At 45.5% G+C, this 20,205-nt stretch overlaps 1 long non-coding RNA gene across 2 annotated transcripts; it reads left to right on the top strand.

The window, feature by feature from the left end:
• The first annotated feature begins 5,624 nt into the window (after window positions 1-5,624).
• Window positions 5,625-19,445, top strand: LOC132530409 (uncharacterized). Of its 2 annotated transcripts, none has more exons than XR_009543793.1 (4): window positions 5,625-5,832; window positions 8,362-8,447; window positions 10,186-10,296; window positions 18,353-19,445. It is a non-coding gene; the product is annotated as an uncharacterized LOC132530409 (long non-coding RNA). The 2 variants fall into 2 exon arrangements; XR_009543792.1 differs by having other exon boundaries at window positions 5,625-6,077.
• Window positions 19,446-20,205: the final 760 nt, after the last annotated feature.

The raw sequence follows: 20,205 nt of genomic DNA, 5'->3' as shown, positions 1-20,205 counted from the left end.
CTCCGACCTCCGGGAGTCGGGACCCAGAGGTGCGCACAGCCGTTGCTTGTTGGATGAACAGACCCACGAACGCGGATCCTCACGAGTGTCCTCGAAGCCGCGTGCCTTGGGCCCACGTCCAGGCCTGCGGACCCGGGCTCCAGTGCCGGGACTAGAAGTCTAGGTCTGCAGACTCAGGTCCAGTACTGAGGCCCCGTGCCCTAGACCCGCTTCCAGGCCCGACAGAAGAAGGCTGGGGCCCTTGTGCCAATACTGGCAGGGATTCCGTTCTAAACTGCCGTTCGCCGAGTATCTCCGCTCGAAGGGAGTCCGGGAACAAGGGGCAGGCTTTGGGCGCTGGTGGTGTAACAGGGAAGAGCTAAATGCGACTCCCTGTTCCGTCTGTTTCTTTGATTTCAGCCTTTGTTTTTCGTCGCTTTTGTTGGTGTAATCATATACATATATTATGGCCTGCCCCAGGGAACCCTGCCCCTCTGCCTGAATGTTAAACTGAAGAGCCTCTCTTCGTTTCCCAAGGAGACAGTCTCACCCCGCCCACCTGTAGATGGCTGCCAAAAAAAAAAAAAGACATTAACACATCCCCTCACTCAGGCTGGCAATTCCAGGGAATATTTGCAAAACGTATGGCCTTTTTACTTTGCTTCCTCGTCTCTAACCCCTTTCTGTGCTATAAAAGAAGCTGGCATCCAAACCCCGATAAGGTGGTTTATCGGAGACACTAGTCAGCCGTCTCCTCAGTCTGCCGGTAGTGACTTATTTTCTCTCTTATTCTCTACCTTGCTAAGGAGAGATGAGAAACTAGGGCTTCCTGTACAGTGTGAATTCCAGAGAATCCAGGAGTTTTCCATAAATACACTCCTGCTTTCCAGTTTGGTGTGATCGTGATGAAATGCCTGCTGTTTTGTTTTATTACATCACCTACTCCGTTCCTTCCCTAAAATGTAACAATTAAAAGGTGGAGCCCCAAAGGCTTTTATTGCCCATCCTTACTGCCTTCAGTAGAATTTTATCTAATCTCAATGAGATAGAAAACACATGGTAAGACCCCTAGAAACACAGATGATACACTTGCTCTGATAAAACAGTCCAATGTTCAGCATCTTTTAGGTGGAAAATACTTATATTTGGCCTGTTTATACTGAAGTGTGAGATCCTATTCTTTTGTCCTTAACTTAAAAAGATCAGAAAATAGAGCGGAAAAAATGCTATGAAATAATAAACCTGTGTGCTTCTATAATAAGAGTACATCTATACATTCCCTAAATTTTTTCCTTTTGAAGTATAGTATCTTTAGTTTTGCGTATGCAAAAAGACGAAACAAACTGATACCTCTACTAATGGGGAGAAAGCTTTCCAAGGATATGTGAGGTTGAGCCATGGAATTTGCCAGTGTCCAATTGTGTTTAACCTAAAAAGGGCAATTTCATGATTTTCAACCTGTACCTGGGTGTAAGAAATTTTACTTAGAAAAGAATATTGAAGATTTAAGAATGTGATTTGGGCCTTTTCACTTCTCATGCCCTATGAGCCAAGCTTGGTTTCCTAAAAAATACCACATAAAATTTACTGAAGTCATAAGCCAATGGAGATAATTGAATAAGAGTCTAGGCTCCATAGTCAGACTGCCTGGGTTAGAATCCTGGCTCCCCCGTTTTGTAGCTGTGACGTTTGGGGCAAGTCAACCTAAACTCCTGTTTCACTTTCTGATATGCGAAAATCAAGGTGATAATAGTGCCTACCTTGCAGGGTTGTTATGAGGATTAAATAATACATCAATCGACCCTCATCATTCAGGGGTTCTATATTACAAATTCACCTACATGCCAAAATTTATTTGTAACCCCGAGATCAATACTTGCAAGCACTCTCGCAGTCACTCAGGACATGTGCAGAACAGTGAAAAGTCAGACACCCAACACTCACCATCACGGCTGGGGTGGAACAAGGCCGTGGTGTGCCTTCCTGTTTCAACTCATACTGCAAAGAGGCGCCGTTTTTGCGGTCTGCTTAGTGCTACATTTTTTCACATACTTGTGCCTTTTCTTGGTGATCTCACTGTTTAAAATAGCCCCCAAGCCTAGTGCTGAAGTGCTGTCTAGGGTCCTAAGCACAAGAAGGCTTATGGAAAAAAAGTATGTGTTAGAGAAGCTTCATTCAGGCTGTTGTATGCTGATGTCTGTGAGTTCCACATTAATGAATAATACATACTGAATATGAAGTTTTTAAACAGAATCACTTCAGACAAGGTTATGGGTTGATCAGTTGAGGAACGCGCAGTCAGAGGCTCGCAGGACCCTGACCCGTGTCTGCAGGAGTGGGGCCTCAGTCTTCGTAAACCAGTGTTTGCAGCGACTTTATCAAACGTAACCTGCAGATGACAAGGATTGACTATAGGTGTAAGGACGGGGCCTACCGCATGCCAAGTGCTGAACAAATGCTGGGTTTTGTGATTCTAACCATTACTGTTGTTTCATCGTGTCTAATGTCTGCTCTGGGTCCCTGTCTCCCTTCCCATCTGTGAAAGGAAGATCTAAACGGAGTCATTATTGCTCAGAGAGCTCTGTGACCTGGAACCAGGAAGCCACGGAGGAAGGTGACATGCATGCCTCAGCCTGGATGGACTCTGACCTTTTGACCTGATGAAGTTGTCCAGAGCACCTGCCAGAAACGCAAGATACTTATCGGACGCTTACCCTAAAATAACTTGAGACAGTCTATCTACTTATTGGACCCCTGCCCTAAAACAACTGACGATGCCTTAAGGACAAATCTTCTCTCACTTGCGACTGTCAATCACGGTTCTTGCCAGGCAACCTTTAACAGCCTCCTGGCTTGTTTTCTTTTTTCCTGGCTTTGTGTCTTCAGAAGCCCCTGATCCTTTCTCTTCCTTGGAACACTTCTTTGGGGTTGCCCTGAATCTGTCTCCCAGACTGCAATTCTTAAGACCCCAAATAGATTCTTCCTATTTGCACCCTGCTTTTTTTTTTTTTTTTTTTTTTTTTTTTTTGTCTGACACATCCTAGTGAACAGTCTGTAAGGAAGCCCGAAGTTAGCTTGTACTTCGTGCCCAGAATCCTAGAACAAAAGCCGGGAGCTTCCTACTTCCTTCCTCTTCCTGCTTCTTAGCCACAGGGCTTTCCAGAGGCGATGGCCTATCCAAACATGAGGCAGCCGGACAAGCAGGAGGCGGGTCCAAGTGGTGAGATGCAAAGCTTGAGAACATCTTTCCTGGGCCCCGAGATGAGGGTCCCCGCTTCCTTCCAGGCCCGCCAGAGGGGGTCTCCGCACCTGCGATGGTCCCTCCTCCCTCCTCCCTCCACCCACCCTCCCTCTGTCCCTTCACCAGCCCGCAGGGGAGCCCGAGTGAAGGAAGCAACAACAAGTTCCAGCAGAGCCCTCGGTCAGGGAAGCTGAGGTCCCCCCGGGAGACGTGTGGTCCTTTCCGGAGGCAAGCCCAGGGCCAGCCCACCCCCCAGAGGCCACTCCATCCCACGTCAAGACCTCTGCCCCCAAGGGGCCCCACGCACAAACCAGCACCCCTTCACCAGCTGACTGTGGTGAAAGAGGCTGGGTTCCCAGAGGGGCCTTAGGAGAGGTAACACCTGGTGAGCCTCTGCGGGAACCCTTCCCCATGGAAACATTTTAAGCATTTTGAAACAAAGACAATACAAAACATCTCAAGTTTCCTATTCCCATTTCTTAAGTTTCATACAGTACTTTGTAGAAAAATGTATCAGACACTCTCCAGTGACAATTCAGGTAGGAAATTACACTTGAATCTGAGCCCCTGAGCAGCTAGAAGGGCCTTAGAGTGCAGCAGCCATGAGTTGGGATAGAGCTGGTGACAGTTCATCACTGGCCCTTTACTCTGTCTCATAAGCTTGCCTTAATCCCTTCTCTGGACTTGATAGCAAAGCTGGGCACAAAATGCAACACAATAGCTCTTCTTCCTCGAGGACTGAGGCCCCAGAATGCTTTGTGAGTGAACCAAGTCGGTTGCCCGTTAAGGCCGTGAGGCTGCCCCAGGCAGAGGGTGCGGACCAGCTGTCACTGTGCAGGGGTGGGGATGGAGAGACCTTCATTCCTTTCTGCCTCCCGACCACACCCCTGGAAACAAAGCGGAGCGCCCTGACAGGCCCTGCCACAAGGGCGACACTCAGAGTGTCCCACTGGAACAGGAGGTGGGCGCCGTCGCCACGCTCCCGGGTCAGCAGGGCCCCTGAGATGATCGCCAGACCGCTCCCGCACCCAGGGGAAGGCAGACGGGCAGGCAGACAAACAGCATGTGATTTGGCAACGCCACTGTCCCAGGACGCACACGGCACAGAAGTGGCCGGCGTCAGCTCCAGCCAATCCCTCGTCTGGCCCCGCAGCCGGCCGTTCTCCACACGTGGCGTGGAGGTCATTGTAAATCTATTCATCTCACTCCTCTGCTGAAAAACCTCCAAGGACTCCACTCCAGCCTCAGAGTAAAGGGCACTATGGTGATAACAAAGGGCAGGGCAGATTAGAGAAACGCACAGAGCTGGTCCTGACCCAGCCCCGGCTCTTCTCTCCAGCCTCACACATCACCACATCTTTCTTTCCACAACACATACAGGGGCACACGTACGTGCATGCCTGCACGCACACCGTGTAAACACACGTGGAGACCCACCTGTTTAGCCAGGCCTCCGTGCTCAGCGTCTGCAGCATCCTCAGGCCTGTTCTCGTTGCTTGAAATCTTGCCTCCCGTGTCCCCCAAGGCCCACCCCCAACTCCTCCAAACTTCCTTTCTTGGCCAATGCCCACTTGACCTCTGGGTCTCCTCCTCGGGGGAGCCCTCCTGGACCTTTTACGACGTGGCCAGGGGTCCGAGCCCAGAGCCCTCCTCATGCTCTGTCCAGCCCTAAGCGGGGTCACCAGTCTCTCCCCAGCTTTGCCTGGCCGAGGTCGGTCATCCCACTAGACTGCCTCGTGTCCAGACCCCACCCCGTGATGGAAGCTCAGAGGATGTTTATAGAATGAATACATGTGTAACAGTAACGAGAGCACGTTTAAAGGATCTGAGACATAATTTGCCTCAATACGACGTCTAAAGTTCATTGTAGGGGTGAAAGTAAATCTAGGTGTCAATAAATGAACAATTATGTGTTGAGCACGTTCTGTGTGTAGCTGTCCCTTCAGCGGGCTGGTGAGGTCTAGAAAGATACAGCTGAGCGTTCAAACGGCCCAGATAAGCCAGGCGTTTCTTCCACCGTGGGTGCTCACGGGGCTTACTCCACTACTGAGGAGGAGAAGGTCCGAACCTTTGCCATGTGTGAGCTAAGTGGTGTGCAGTGTGCTTTGACCCTCAGGCTCCCTTCTCACACACTGAGCCGCGTGAACCACTGAGTGCTGAGTGAAGGGGTGTGTCCCCCAAAGATCTGCTCTTTTGGAAAATATCCTGCTTCTTAATTTTGCTCAAATATGTTATTCCAAAGAAAGACACAAAGGTGATTCTTTTTATGATTATCTGTTGGGCATTATATCTTTCCAGGGGAGAAGGTTTTTTTTGCTTTTCTTAAGATTTTTTGATGTAAACCATTTTTAAAGTCTTTATTGAATTTGTTATAATATTACTTCTTCTTTTTTTTTTTTTTTTTAACGTTTTGGCTTTTTTGGACCCGAGGCATGTGGGATCGTAGCTCCCCGACCAGAGATTGAACCCGCACCTCCTGTATTGAAAGGCCAAGTCTTAACCACCGGACCTCCAGGGAATTCCCCAAGGGAAAAGTTTTTGCAACTCAAACCCCTTGACGAGAGAAAATGCCACCCCCAAATCCTGTTTCCTGAGAGAGAGCAGAGAGCCTGGTAGGTAAGAACAGAACTCTGCTCTTTCTCTGTCTTTCTGTCAACAGGTGGTGTTGTCAGCCATAAAATCCCTGCTGAGGTCACAGCTCTGCTGTAAATGGAGCTTCCAGTCACCCTATTAATGTCCATTTGAGGTCTTCAGGAAACTCCTTCACTAGTTCCTCAAAGCAAGGGACCCTCTCACGACTTTGAATGAGTGAACCAGCTATAAACGAGTTTTGGATGTTGCTTGCTTAAAAGCAAAGGTAAATCCAGCATTTTGATCATTTATTTCTCCCGCTCCATTTGCTATATCCCTACTGGATGAGGGAAACATGACTGCAGTATTACACGAATGGTTAAAATATGTTCCCATGGTAACTGCGACCAGGATGCAATCTATAGAAAAAGAGTGTGTATCAGTGCAACTAAATGACAATCCAATTAAAAATAACCCAATCTGCCTTTTAAGGAATTAGTAGATTAACGTGCATTTGTTGTGTACTTGTTATTTTGTTCAGAGAAGAAAAAGATACTATCTCACCCTTGAAGAAGTTACAAATTAATTTTTGAAATGATATTTAATCATAAATGAACAAAAGCAAGACAGCACAGGGTGAATTTTAACTTTGGACATTCGTGGCCCCTGAAGGCAGCACCTGGGACTGTTTTGGAAGCGTAGAGCCTCAGACCCTGGAGTGAGGGCTTCCCGCTACAGGGCCCCTCGGGTGATGAATATGCACAGCGAAGTGTGCAAGCGCTGGCCTCCACTAGGGAAACAGGGAGATCCCGAGGCAGCCTTATTCAGGAGGCGGATTTGGAGGGATACTTGTATAAAAACAAGGATTTGCTGCCGAATTCCAGAGACCTTACTTTCCAAATCTGTATCGATTCCGTTCTTCTTTCTCCATCTCAACTCTCTCTGCAGAGCCCAAGCCTCGGCCCCCCTCGGCGGGCATCCCTTCTCCTACTCTGATGCGGCTCCCATCCCGCTGACCAGTGAAACGCAGGTGACAGCCCCTCGGCTTTCACACCTGCGTGCGGCTCCCTTACAGACAGGTCAGGTCCTTACCACCTGCCCTGACTGGGTTCCCACGGAGACAGTGCGGCAGGTGTCTGTGTGCAGGACGCAGGACCAGCCCCGGCAGGGGCGTGACAGGAGCAGGTGTGCACCCAGACGATGGCATAGAGTCTAGGCAGAGGCTTCGAGCCCCTCCCGCGAGGCAACCCATCATGAGGGCAAAGGTCCAGGCCTCCACTTCTGCGTCCATCTGTCACTGGACAGGACTGCCCCTGGGGACAGGCGTGACCTGGTGTGAGGCGGCCATTCCCCAAGAGGACTCAGCCAGCACTCGAGTGGCTTCACCGAGGTTATGTGTGAGAGGGGCAGTCAGCCTGGGAACCAAGGAGAAGTGAGCACCACCGTGGGGCCAACTGCAAGGTCAGTGTCAGGAGCTAAGCCACCGTCAGCAGCAGCCATGGCCAGCCGGCCAGTGTGAGTGGGGCGGGGAGATGCAGCTACAGCTGCCGTGGCCAGAAAAGGTTATTGGCCACAGGGGGACTCATGTGGGAACAGAGAGCGCTGAGTTAGACCCATACCCCTGAGTCCTTGAAGCTGGTTTGGCTGAAGAGGAAGTCAGTTTACAGACAGCTTGGGCACCGCTTATACCAATGTTGGGTCTCTGTTTGAATCCTGTCACTTATATGACCCATTCACTTCGTGTTTGTCTCTGTCTCCTTTTTCTTCTCTGTAAATTGGGAATCATAATAGTACCGACATGATAGGGACGTTGTGAAGTAGTGATCTTGGACTGCGCCTGCTACACACTGAACGCTTGCTCAGTGATAATGGGTATTAGCATCATTTATTTGGATAAACCTGTAATTATATTCCAGCCTGGCCTCTTAGGTGCTGTGACCTTGTGCAGGTTTTCTGTTGCTGTTTTTTTACTTCATGTCTCTGCTTAGAAATAACATTATTTCATGCACTTTTCGTTGATTGCGTCTTTTGGAAATTCTATTCCCTGGTTAAGAAAATGAATTGCAAATTTGTGTTAAGATAAGCAAAGATTAAAAGGAAACATCTGTTTTGTGCTGCTACAAAGAATATTAACATCCAAGATGCATGAGCTGGGGTCTCACTTAGCACCCAGCACTCTCTTTCTTGGTACTCCATTACGTGGGCTGACTGAATCGCAAGCTATCTTTATGCCAAAATAATGCATATTTCAACTTCAGAAAATGTATAGACGTCTGTCACGATTGTCAAGTCTGTCTTTGTTTTCCTGTCATCAGAACAGTGAATGTATTTTACAGGAATTTAGGCAGGGACTTTTCATATGTTGTATAAAAAGCTCTTGCAAGTGCAGGAAATATAACTGATGCTGATAAAAGTGCCTAAAAAGTTAAACGGCAAACTGTCCATTCTAGGTGCTCATATGAGTTTCTGTTGATGTAAATGGGATGATTTGTGACAATTATTATAAAAGCCAGGGTAACCCAGAGATGTGTGCACTAGTTTTCTAACTAGCCTTTCAATAATCCTTCTAGAACCTTTGCCATGGGAGCACACCTGTATACCTGGATCATATGTCCACGGGGGCTCTCCAGCTTTACCCGGCGGTTGGTGTATTGCAGTAAGTAGAGGGTCATTTTTCCATAAGCTATAAGGTGTTTGAGCAGGTGCAAGGTGATTTCCTCAGCTCTCTGCATGGTTTTCCTAGGATCAGAGTCTGGACTTGTGATTGTGGTATCCCTGCCCATGACACTGTACACTCTTCCCAGTGAAGAGGGGGAACAACTCCCCTCAGGGTAAGCTTGTTGAACTCAGGTACCACATCGATGTCATTCTGTTTGTTTCCTTTTCTTTATGTATTCCCAGAGTCTGGGAGAGTCATGGAACATAGTAAATGTTCCCTAAATATTTTTTGCATGAATGAACGAACAAAAAGTTCACTACAACAGTTCACTAGAAATTATCCTAGTTGAACAGTTCCAACAGTTCACTAGAAATTATCTCATCTTTCCTCCTTTTTAAATAAATAAGGCAAGCATCCTCATTCAGTAACATTCTTGCGGTCTTACAGCTGGTTAAGAGCTGAGCAAATGTCACCCACATCAACAGGCCGTTGGTGACGAGACTGGCTCATTTTGCTCGGCCTGAGTGGGAGAGAGGTCACGAGGACGGTTCCCAGACATCCTTCCTGACATGCAGGGTCTTCTTCACTCACCACTTGCGTTTCCTGTCCAGAGATATTTATGGAAGCAGAAGGTGGTTAAGGGGTAGATTTGTTTTTGCATCAATTTCATTGTTAATCACTCTTGCAGAAGGGTTGGTTACGAACAAACAAAAAAATAAAAGTTGTACAATCTAAAGCGCTGTGTTTTCAGACAGTCTTGGCCCTGCCTGAACTGGCCCAGATGCTAAATCTCAGAAACGTGTGAGATTTTTGTCCTAGGTTTTCATGTGTATGTTAGGAGGTGAAAGGGAGATTCTAATAAGGAGGATGTATGTGTTTTTAAAAGTGTTGTTGTATTCCCTACAACAAACATTAGCTGAACACAATCACGACTCCATGACCTCAGGGTTTGAATCTGTGAGGCCACAAGGGGGCGTAATTTGGCCACAAAAGAGTCTCAAGCCTGGAGAGAGCCGAGGAGAGCAAAGCCGCTTTGGGAACCACCTGCATCCGGGAGGAGAAGCAGGTGTCTGCGCTTTCCACCTTCTCCCTCAGGTGCTCCTTGCTCCCAAAGCCGGGGGCAGAGTCTCTTCCAGCCCAACCCAGTGACTGTGTCCCTGGGGCATCACAACTTAACACAGGAAGAGCAGTGTCCTCCCTGCAGACAGGTGGAGGGCATAGGAGATCTTAATGATTTGTGTATTTTATTGAAAACCCCAAATATTTCATTGGCTGCTAAAACTGACGACACACAAATTCCTCCCTCCCCCGCCCTTCTCTTTCTTTCTAACTCATATTTAGGAGACTCCATCCCCTTCATTTCTTTATTCCTTTTTTTTTTTTTTTTTCTTTTTGCGGTGCGCGGGCCTCTCACTGTTGTGGCCTCCCCCGTCGCGGAGCACAGGCTCCGGACGCGCAGGCTCAGCGGCCATGGCTCACGGGCCCAGCCGCTCCGCGGCACGAACCCGCGTCCCCTGCATCGGCAGGCGGACTCCCAACCGCTGCGCCACCAGGGAAGGCCCATCCCCTTACCTCTTTTGGCCCTGATCTTGCACCTCTGCCTGGGGACCAGCCCACAAGTGCCAGTGCAAACGGGGGAAAGCGCAGAGGGCTAGGCCCGCACCTGGGAGGGCAGCTCTGTGCTCCAGGCTTTCTGGGAGGACTTCTTCTCGTACTGGTTGTGTTGCTTCCACAGGATGAAAATTATTTTCTCTGACTGTTGTGTGTTATCTGAGTTCCAGTTAGGAAAACTCCAGCTGGACGGCAGATGCCCGTACTCTTCTTACGGAACTTGAGCTGAGATCAGGTAAAGTAAGACAAACGTCTTTGCTGCTGCGACTACTGGCAATTAACACGTCAGACAGAACTTGTCTTAGGTGAACGTTCCACGATTACTGGGGACTGAGGTTGACCATGTTGCTTAGTGGTTGGGTGGTGGGTTCTGGTCTTAAAGACCTGGGTTCAAACCCTGAGCCCCGTGCTGTGTGACTGATCTCAGACAAGCTATCTAACCTCTTTGTGTCCAGTCTCTATCTGTGGAAGAGGGAACATAGCGGCATGTAAAGTACCCAGAGCGTCTTAAGTGCTTCCTATACACTTGTTATTATAATGTCATAATGTTTATAGTAGAGTTTGCTCATACCCTTCACCTAATTCTCCCTAATGTTGACATCTTACATCACCAGACCGCAGGGATAAAACCAGGAAATTAACGTGGATGCAACACCATTAACTAAGCTGTAGGCTCTATTCGTGTTTCTCCAACTGTCTCCCTAACGTGCTTCTTTGTGTCCGGGACCCAGTCCCAATGGGTTCAGCGGCCACGACTCCTCAGCCCCTAGCGGGTCTGCAGGCTTCCTTCCTCTTTCACAACCTGACCACTTTGGGAGATTCCTGGCGAGTGATTCTGTAGAATGTCCTTTGCTTTGGGCTAATCTGATATTGCCTCACAATTACACTGAGCTTACGCATTCTGGGGCAAGAATACCGCAGAATTCTCAGTGCATCCTGTCAGGAAAGACGTGTGTTGATATGTCTTATTACGGACACAGTCGGTCCTCCGTATCCATGGGTTCCCAATCTGGTGGATTCAACCAACTGAGGTTGAATGAAAACATTAAAAATAAATTTTTCCAGAAAGTTCCAAGAAGCAAACCTTAAGTTTCAGGTGTCAGCAAATATTTGCATAGTATTTACATCGTACTTACAACTACACGGCATTGGCATTTTAATAGGCATGGTAAGTTATCCAGAGACGATTTAAAGTATAGGAGGATGTGCATGGGTTATATGCAAATACTGCACCATTGTATACAAGGGACTTGAGCACCTGCGGATTTTGGTGTCCGAGGGGGGTCCTGGAACCAGTCAGCCTTGGATAATGAGGGACGACTGTTCTGTTAACTTTATTCCAGTGGCGTCAGCCACGTGTCCTCGCCGTAGAGTCACTGTTTTCCCATCTGTAATTGGTACACACCTCGGAGGAGATACATTGAGACTGCAGCTATGATTCCTCATCATGCCCACACCCACCACGTTTAGCACCGGTAGATGGTTCTGGCCTAGGCCCATTATTACTGTGGTGTCAGCCTAAGGGAAATTTTCTATTTCCATCATTTACATTTACCTTTGTAATTCTACTGTAAGGAAGAACTGTCCCTTCTCTGCTGTATGCATGTATGTATGTATGTATGTATGCATGTATGTATGTATGTGTGTATGTGTGTGTGTGTATTCATTCATTCATCCATTCATTCATTCGTTCTTCATTGATATGACTATGGACTTATGGGTATTGATTTTCTTCTATGGGTTAGTAATTACTATCATTATTTTATTGCCAAAACTGTCCCAGATTTGGCCACTGGGGCTCTTCAAGCAGGCTCCTGTGTTCTTGCAACATATGCCCTCATGATTTTTTCAGCACTTCCTTAATTTCTGGCACCATAAAAATGCTCCAAGCTCATCGTGTGTTTTCCTAACCCCACGCTGGAGTTGACCATTTTCCAAGGAGTACTGTTTCTTTTATTGGAAACTCATACTTAGAAACGGGTATCTGACCTCTCGGTTGTGCTGCCCCTGGGTGTCCTTGACTCTCAGCCACCCAAGCAGACAGAACTGGATCAATATATAGACACCATGAGTTGATTCTTACACCTCCCATTCATCCTGTCCTCCCCTTTGCCTGGCTCATAACTGTCTTTTTCTGACAGTGAGAAACCTGGCTTTTATCATCCGTGGTGTATTTACATATTTGCTCAATCCTAGATTAAACGTAATTCAGTTCACAATTTCTTACCCTCACTCCTTGGGAAACACATTTCCGAACGAGAGTGAGATATTTGAATGTGGATCGTTTTGTCCTGAGCGTCACCGTGTAGTCGATGTACCGTTTTCCAAACGTAACGGGTTCGTGATCTTCTTCCCCACTCGCTTCATTGCCTGTGTCATCCAGTCTCCCCACAGCCAGGTTCATCTGGAACCAGTGCACTACATCCGGGCTACCCCACATCCTGGCTGACTTTAAGTACTTATTTGAGGGAGTTGTTCTAGAACCAAAGGATACACAGAGGTGTCTCTCTCCCCTCACCTCCTTTTCCTCATTCCCTTCCCTTCACTGTCTCCACCCCATTCCCACACCTCCCTGGCTGGTGACTAATCTCATTAATTTCTGGTTTGTGCTTCTGCATTTCTTTTGCACAAAGAGCAGATACATGCGTATTTTCCTGCGTCACCCTCCTCTCTTACACGAGGCTGGTATACTAAGGTACCCTTCTGTATTTCCCTTTTGTCACTTAGCACTATATTCTGGAATATCCATATCGGTTCTTAGAGGTCATTTTTTTTTTTTACAGCTGCATAATGCTACATTGTGTTCTGCAGTTTTCTTAATGACTACTTAGGTTCTTTCTACATTTTTTTCCATAACAAATAATGTTACAATGAATAACAATGCATACATATATAGATACACATACATATATACACATACATACATATATACATATGTGTATGTGGAGTTATGAGCTATCTACTGCTGCATAACAAATTCCCTCCAAATATAATATCTTAAAACAACGAACGTTTATCACCTCACGGAATCCGGGGGTCAGGAATCTACGCACGGCTTCTCTGGGTCATCTGTCTCGGGTCTGTCCCAGAGCGCCGTCGAGGTTCCAGCAGGGCGGCGGTCTCAGCTGAGAGGACCCAGGTGCAGGCGCACTCACGCGGCTGTTGGTAGGATGCAGTCACGTGGTGGCGCTGGGCTGAGAGCCTTGCTGGCTGCAGGCTGCTCTCCGTCCCCAGGTCATCCACAGGAAGCTGGCTTCCATCCGCGCAAGCGAGCAAGACAGAACAAGACCCAAGTTACAGGCTTTTTGCAGCCTAATGTCAGACGTGGCATTCCATCCCTTTGCCACATTCTGTTCATTAGAGGTGAGTCAGTAGGTCCAGGTAACACTCGAAGAAGGGGAGTGCACGGGGGCCTGAATTCCAGGCGGTGGGATGCCGGGGAGCCGTTGCAGAGCCTGCCTGTCACAGAATGAATCTTCAGGGTAAAGCAGAGGATTGCTGGGCCAGAGTCCGTGTGTGTAGGTTTGCTGGGCATCACTGAATTCCCCCGCAAGGTAGGTTACACAGATTTGCATTCCCACCAGTCACAGGTACGAGTGTGTTTGCCCACAGCCTGGACAACACGATGCATCATTGGGCATTTCTATTTTGACCAATTTGACAGGTAAAAAATATTTCAATGTTGTTTTATTTTGATTTCTTTAATTATGAGTGAGTGTGAACATGTTTTCCATACATTTAAGTACCATTTTAATATCTTTTAGGTGAATTGTCCGATGGTGTATTTTTCCTATTTTTGTATCACAATTTTGTTTTTTGTTCTTCAATTTTAAAGAGTTTTTTATATATTATAGTTATTAGCCTTTCTCTGTAACATGAGTTGCAAATGTTGTCTCCCAGCTTGACAGCTGCCTTTTGACTTTGCATATAGTGCTTTTTCCATGCAAAATTTTTAAATTATTTTGGTAAGTCAAATTTATCACCTTTTTTTGTATTACTTCTGAATTTTGAGTCATAGTTAAAAAGCCTTTCTGTCCACTAATGTTAAAGAGGAATTCACCCATGGTTTCTTCCAGTGTTTGAATGGTTTCCTTTTCCACTTATGTCCTTGTTTCATTTGGTGTTTATCCTCGTGTATGGTGTGACGTAGGACTGTGACAATGTCTATTTGCAAATGGCTACCCAGTTGTCCCAGCAACATTTATCAAAGTCCTCTTTTTTTTAGAGTTTTGACTGTCTTCTTCTTCTTCTTTTTTTCATTTTTAACATCTTTATTGGAGTATAATTGATTTACAGTGGTGTGTTAGTTTCTGCTTTATAATAAAGTGAATCAGCTATACATATACATATATCCCCATATCTCCTCCCTCTTGTGTCTCCTTCCCACCCTCCCTATCCCACCCCTCTAGGTGGTCACAAAGCACCGAGCTGATCTCCCTGTGCTATGCGGATGCTTTCCACTAGCTATCTATTTTACGTTTGGTAGTGTATATATGTCCATGCCACTCTCTTACTTTATCAAAGTCCTCTGGTGTCCTGTTTTGCTATTGAGAATCCACTTCAATCTGACTTATTCTTTGCCCCAGTGACCTGAGTATATTAAATTTTCATATGTGCTTGTATCTATCCCTGGGCTTCCTTTTCTCTGCCACTGGTCTCTGTCTGCTCATTCCCCCGCACCACAGTATTGTAGCTTAAAAGGTTTCTGGCAGAGATAAGCCACCCTCATAGTTTTTCTTTTTTAGTATTTTCCTAGCTATATTTACATGTTTAATTTTCCAAATGAAATTTAAAAATTTTTTTAAATTTATTTTTGGCTGCATTCGGTTTTTGTTGCTGCGCGCGGGCTTTCTTTAATTGCAGTGAGCGGGGGCTACTCTTTGTTGTGGTGCGCGGGCTTCTCATTGAGGTGGCTTCTCTTGTTGCAGAGCATGGGCTCTAGGCGCGCGGGCTTCAGTAGTTGTGGCTTGTGGGCTCAGTAGTCGTGGCTCACGTGCTCTAGAGCACAGGCTCAGTAGTTGTGGCGCGTGGGCTTAGTTGCTCCGCTGCATGTGGAATCTTCCCGGACCAGGGCTCGAACCCGTGTCCCCTGCATTGGCAGGCGGATTCTTAACTACTGCTCCACCAGGGAAGTCCCCGAAATGAACTTTAATATTAACTTGTCTAACTCCATAAAAAAAGCCTATGGATATTTTAATTTCTATTGGGGTTTTATTGCATTCATAAGTTAATCTAGGGAGAACTGACATTTTTCTAAGTTTGAATCATCCTATCCAAGAACAGGTGGTGTCTTTCCATTTGTTCAAGTCTAATTTTGTGTCTTTCCAGAGTACTTTAAAGTTTTCCTCCTATAGTTTTTGCATATTTCATGTTTTTTTTATTCCTAAGTGTTTCATCTTCTGTTTATTCCTAAGTATTTCATCTCCTTTGTTGCTTTTGTAAATAGGGTTTTCTCTACTACCGTGTCCTCCAATTGGTTATTGTTTGTGTAAAAGAACTCTTGATTTCTGTATGTGAGGTCTATATCTTGCTACTACACTAAATTATTTTATTGAGTTAGTTTTGTCATTGATTTTCTAGGGTTTTCCTGGTATATTTTCATATCATATATAGAGTTGTTTTTGTTTTTTTGTTTTTTTTTGCGGTACGCGGGCCTCTCACTGTTGTGGCCTCTCCCGTTGTGGAGCACAGGCTCCGGATGCGCAGGCTCAGTGGCCATGGCTCACGGGCCCAGCTGCTCTGCGGCATGTGGGATCTTCCCAGACTGGGGCACGAACCCGTATCCCCTAGCATCGGCAGGCGGACTCTCAACCACTGCGCCACCAGGGAAGCCCAAAGAGAGAGTTTTTACTTCTTCTTTACCAATCCTTACACCTGTACTTGATTACCCTTCTCTAATTGCATTGCCTAGTATCCCTATACAGTGTTGAATAGTTGAGGAGATACTGGGCATCCTTAACCTTGTTCTCGATCTTAGTAAAAATGCCTCTAATGTTTCTCCATTAAATAAGATGCTGGCTTCAGGACCAAGGAATATGTATGTTATCTTTATTATTATCATATTAAGAAAGCATCTGGGGACTTCCCTGGTGGCACAGTGGTTAAGAATCCGCCTGCCAATGCAGGGGACCCAGGTTCGATACCTGGTCTGGGAAGATCCCATGTGCTGCAGAGCAACTAAGCCCGTGCACCACAACTACTGAGCCTGTGCTCTAGAGCCCGCAAGCCACAACTACTGAGCTCATGCACCACAGCTACTGAAGCTGTGCACCTAGAGCCCGCGCACCACAACGAAGAGTAGCCCCCGCTCGTCACAACTAGAGAAAGCCCGCACCCAGCAACGAAGACCCAATGCAGCCAAAAATCAATCAATCAATTTATTAACAACAACAACAAAAGAAACCATCTTTCAAATCCATTGAGTAATTTTGGTCAGGAATGTGTTCTGAATTTTGTTCCAAGGCTTTTACAGCATCTGTAATTATATGATGTCTGTAATTATATGATGTAATTATATGATGTGGAGATACTGTAATTATATGATGTCTTCCTGGATCTGTAAATAGGTGAATAATATTAATGGATTTTCAAATATTGAACCAACTTTGCTTTCCTGGAATAAGTCACACTTGGTCATGGGGAATTATTTTCTTAATGTGGTATTGACTTCTACTTACTAACATCTTATTTGTATTTTTATCATCCATTATATGCAATTTTTCGGTATCTTTCTGTTTTAATTATGTCTCTTCTAGACATCATATTATCGGACATTGATTTTTTTTAATAGTCAATCTGAGAGTCTTTATCTTTTATATTTGTAAGTTTTATCTATTTATAATTATTATGGTGACCATATACTAGGATTTATCTTATTTCATATTTTGCTTTTATTGAACTTTGTTTGGCTTCCTTTATTCTCTTTTCCTGTTTTCCTTGGTCATTTTGAGTATTCTGCCAGTTTAAAAAGTTAAACATTATATTTTCGTTCTTACTGTGGCTACCCTCTACTTAAAACCTATAATTATGCATATTTACCTGTAGTAGTAAACTTAGAAATATCTTATTGTGCCCTTATAAGTCAGGATTTTCTGCCCACGATCATGTCCCTTGGTCTCCCTCTTCCCTCAGCCCCATAGTGCTGAGATTTTAGTTCTAGACTGTTATGGACAGTCTGTTTCCCACTTGGGTCCTATAGTGGACTTTACCTAAGCATTTGATTATCCTTAATTCCACACCTCTTATAGCAGTCTCCTGAATTTGTCTCTTTTCTTGTCTGAATCCTTCCTTCAAGAGCGTTTCCACTGTGTGATAACATTTTTGAGGCTTTATATGAGTGAGAATACTTATATCCTCACATCTGAGTGACAATTTGGATTAAAAAATCTGACATTCAAAGTTCTTTACTTTTACTACTTTAAAACCATTACACCAGTATCCCCTTGTACCATTTCCCTACCAGTCTGTCTCTTACTCCTTTATAGGTTAGGGTGGAGATAAAATTTATCGTTCAACCAGGACACATTTGAGAGTAAAGAGGGCACTACCAGTAATTAAGCTTGGGCGGTCAGTGTAAACCAGGATGATCCTGCGTAAACTGAGACATAATACTCTGCTTACTTACAGGTGGTTTAGTCACCCCACTTATAGATGATTACTTCTTTCTCTCTGGAAGCTTTTAGAATTTTCTTTCATTTGATATTCTTGGGTTTTGCTATAACACTTTTAGGTGTGGTTTTCTCTTTTTTAAAATATTTACTTATTTATATTTTTGGCTGCGTTGGGTCTTAGTTGCAGCAGGCAGGATCCTCTGCTGTGGCCCACGTGCTCAGTAGTTGTGACCCATGTGCTCGGGGGTTGTGGCACGGGGGCTTAGTTGCCCTGAGGCATGCAGGCTCTTAGTTCCCCGACCAGGGATCAAACCGTGTCCCCTACATTGGAAGGCAGATTCTTAACCACTGAACCACCAGGGAAGTCCCTAGGTGTGGATTTTCTGTTGTCCCCTACTTGGTCTTCTATGAATTCTTTCCATTTGAGCCATATCTTCCTCCCTCCCTCCCTCCCTTCCTTCCTTCCTTCCCTTCCCTTCCTGCATCTATGTCCCAGTGACTCCTGCTGTAATTTCTTTCACTCCCAGACTCTTCATTGTAGTCAAATGCAGAGAGTCACTTATCCTGCCAACAGCTCTTTCAGTCTATGTGAGCCGTATATTTATTACTGCAAATTTTTTAAAAGGATTTTGTTTTGCACCTCTGTCTCCAGTACATTTTAATTTTTGAGTGCTTTCACAGCCTTAGGCATTCTGGGCCTGCGGAGTCAGGAGCCCCATCCCCTGTGGATGACATTACACTGGGCTAATCGTAAAGGATATTTCCAGATGCCCACGGCTCCACTGATGTCTCATCAGGAATTGTGGACATGAAGCCTAAGACGTTACGTTCCTTGTCTCAGGATGGTTAGAGCTGCTGATTGCAAACAGTGGAATCTACTTGGACCAGTTTAAGCAGAAAAGGGATTTACTAAATGCTTTGAGGTCCACCACGGAATCGTGCAGAATGGAAATGAGTTTTAAGACTATGTTTCCAGGACCAACACCTGGACCGTGCGATGCGACTGGACAAGTGAGAAAGTGGCCTCCACCTGCTTAAAGCCTGGGCATCTGCTGCCGGAACTGACGCCCCTTCTCAGTGACGGAAGCTGCACGTGGACCCACAAAGTGGACGTTGTGTGGAGAGCCTGCTTCCTGGGATGCTCGCTTCCAAACGCAGGGTCACCTGGGAGGCTGTGTGGCACAGAGGGAGCCCTCCAAGCCTCCCGGCTGCCAGGGAGGCTTAATTAGAAAGACTTTTAGAAGAAAATGGAATGTGGTTGGATTTAAATGAAGCAAAACTTGAAAGACTGGATCCATCCATTATAGACTGTTATTATCATCTATATAATAATGCAGATTATTATATCTGTAGTGCTGGTTTAAAAATACAGAGGAAGGACTTCGGCAGGCCCAGGGCAGGTGACTGGAGCCTGTTTGAACGTGTTTCACCCCGTGCTCTTGTTTCACTCTTGGCCAGAAGCAAAGATATTGCAGCGAAAGTCACTGCTGCACACATTAGACTTCCAGCTGGCTCGCTTGGACCTTTACCCTGACTTTTGGCAAAAATTGTGTCAAAAGTGGTGCTGCTCTTGCAAACTAAGCACATGTGGTCTGGCTAAACTCTTGTGTTTTATTTGTATTTTAAAGGACATAACTATAGTCACTATAAGGTTTGAGGTGGGTGAACTACTTAGAGGGTATCTGATTGTGCTAGAAAATATATTAAGAAAGCAAACCCTGCATTCTGACTTCTGAGTGAAGAGAGGATTTCAGACAAAAATTTAAAAAATAAAGAGAGCTTGTTTTTACATGTGTTGCCTCTGCTTACCCTGTGGAATCTTGGGACCATGTGTCTCCTCAAAATCTCCGTACAAGAAAATTAAACACTGACTGCATGCGGTTAAGAAAATATTAACTGAGAATTATTTGAATGTATATAATGTAAGCCTTGGTGTGAAAATACAGAGCGTGGTATGCAGAAAATTTGGATATTATTATTTCTATTTAAAGAGAAAAGTGATAGCTCAAAAAGGGCACAAGATAAAACTTGCACGTCAGTACAAGATTAAAAAATTAAACTATGTAGGTTGTAACAGTACTAGAAATTAAGTAGGAAAAGGTAGAGTTGATTTGTTCAGCCAGAACCCATGAGTGTAGACAGACTTCACCGTCTACACTGGAGAATTGAAGCGATCATAGAGATGGAATTTCCCCGATAGTCATTTAACTGTTAGCCTGGCCTCCAATTCCTGTACTAGGAACACGAGCCAGGAGCTGCCACCTTCTAAGAACTAGCAGCCGCTAGAATGCAAGAGCCTTCACATTGAAAATAAATATGAACAACTGTGTTGAACTCTACATTGGGGAAGTGCTTGCGTAGCAGGGACAAAAGATTATTTTAAGTGAATTTAGAACGATTACTTGGAACCTACATACTTGGGACGTTCATTCCAAGGACAAAGAATAAGGGAAATTTCGGGCTTGTATTCAGTAGTTTCATTGTTTACAGTAATAATGGTGTGACTGAGAAACCATTTTTCTTTATATTGTTGG

This window comes from Lagenorhynchus albirostris, chromosome 12 (assembly GCF_949774975.1).
Source record: "Lagenorhynchus albirostris chromosome 12, mLagAlb1.1, whole genome shotgun sequence".
NCBI lineage: Eukaryota > Metazoa > Chordata > Mammalia > Artiodactyla > Delphinidae > Lagenorhynchus > Lagenorhynchus albirostris.
The sequence above is the reverse complement of the archived record's forward strand: the minus strand, read 5'-3'. Positions and strand labels throughout refer to the sequence as shown.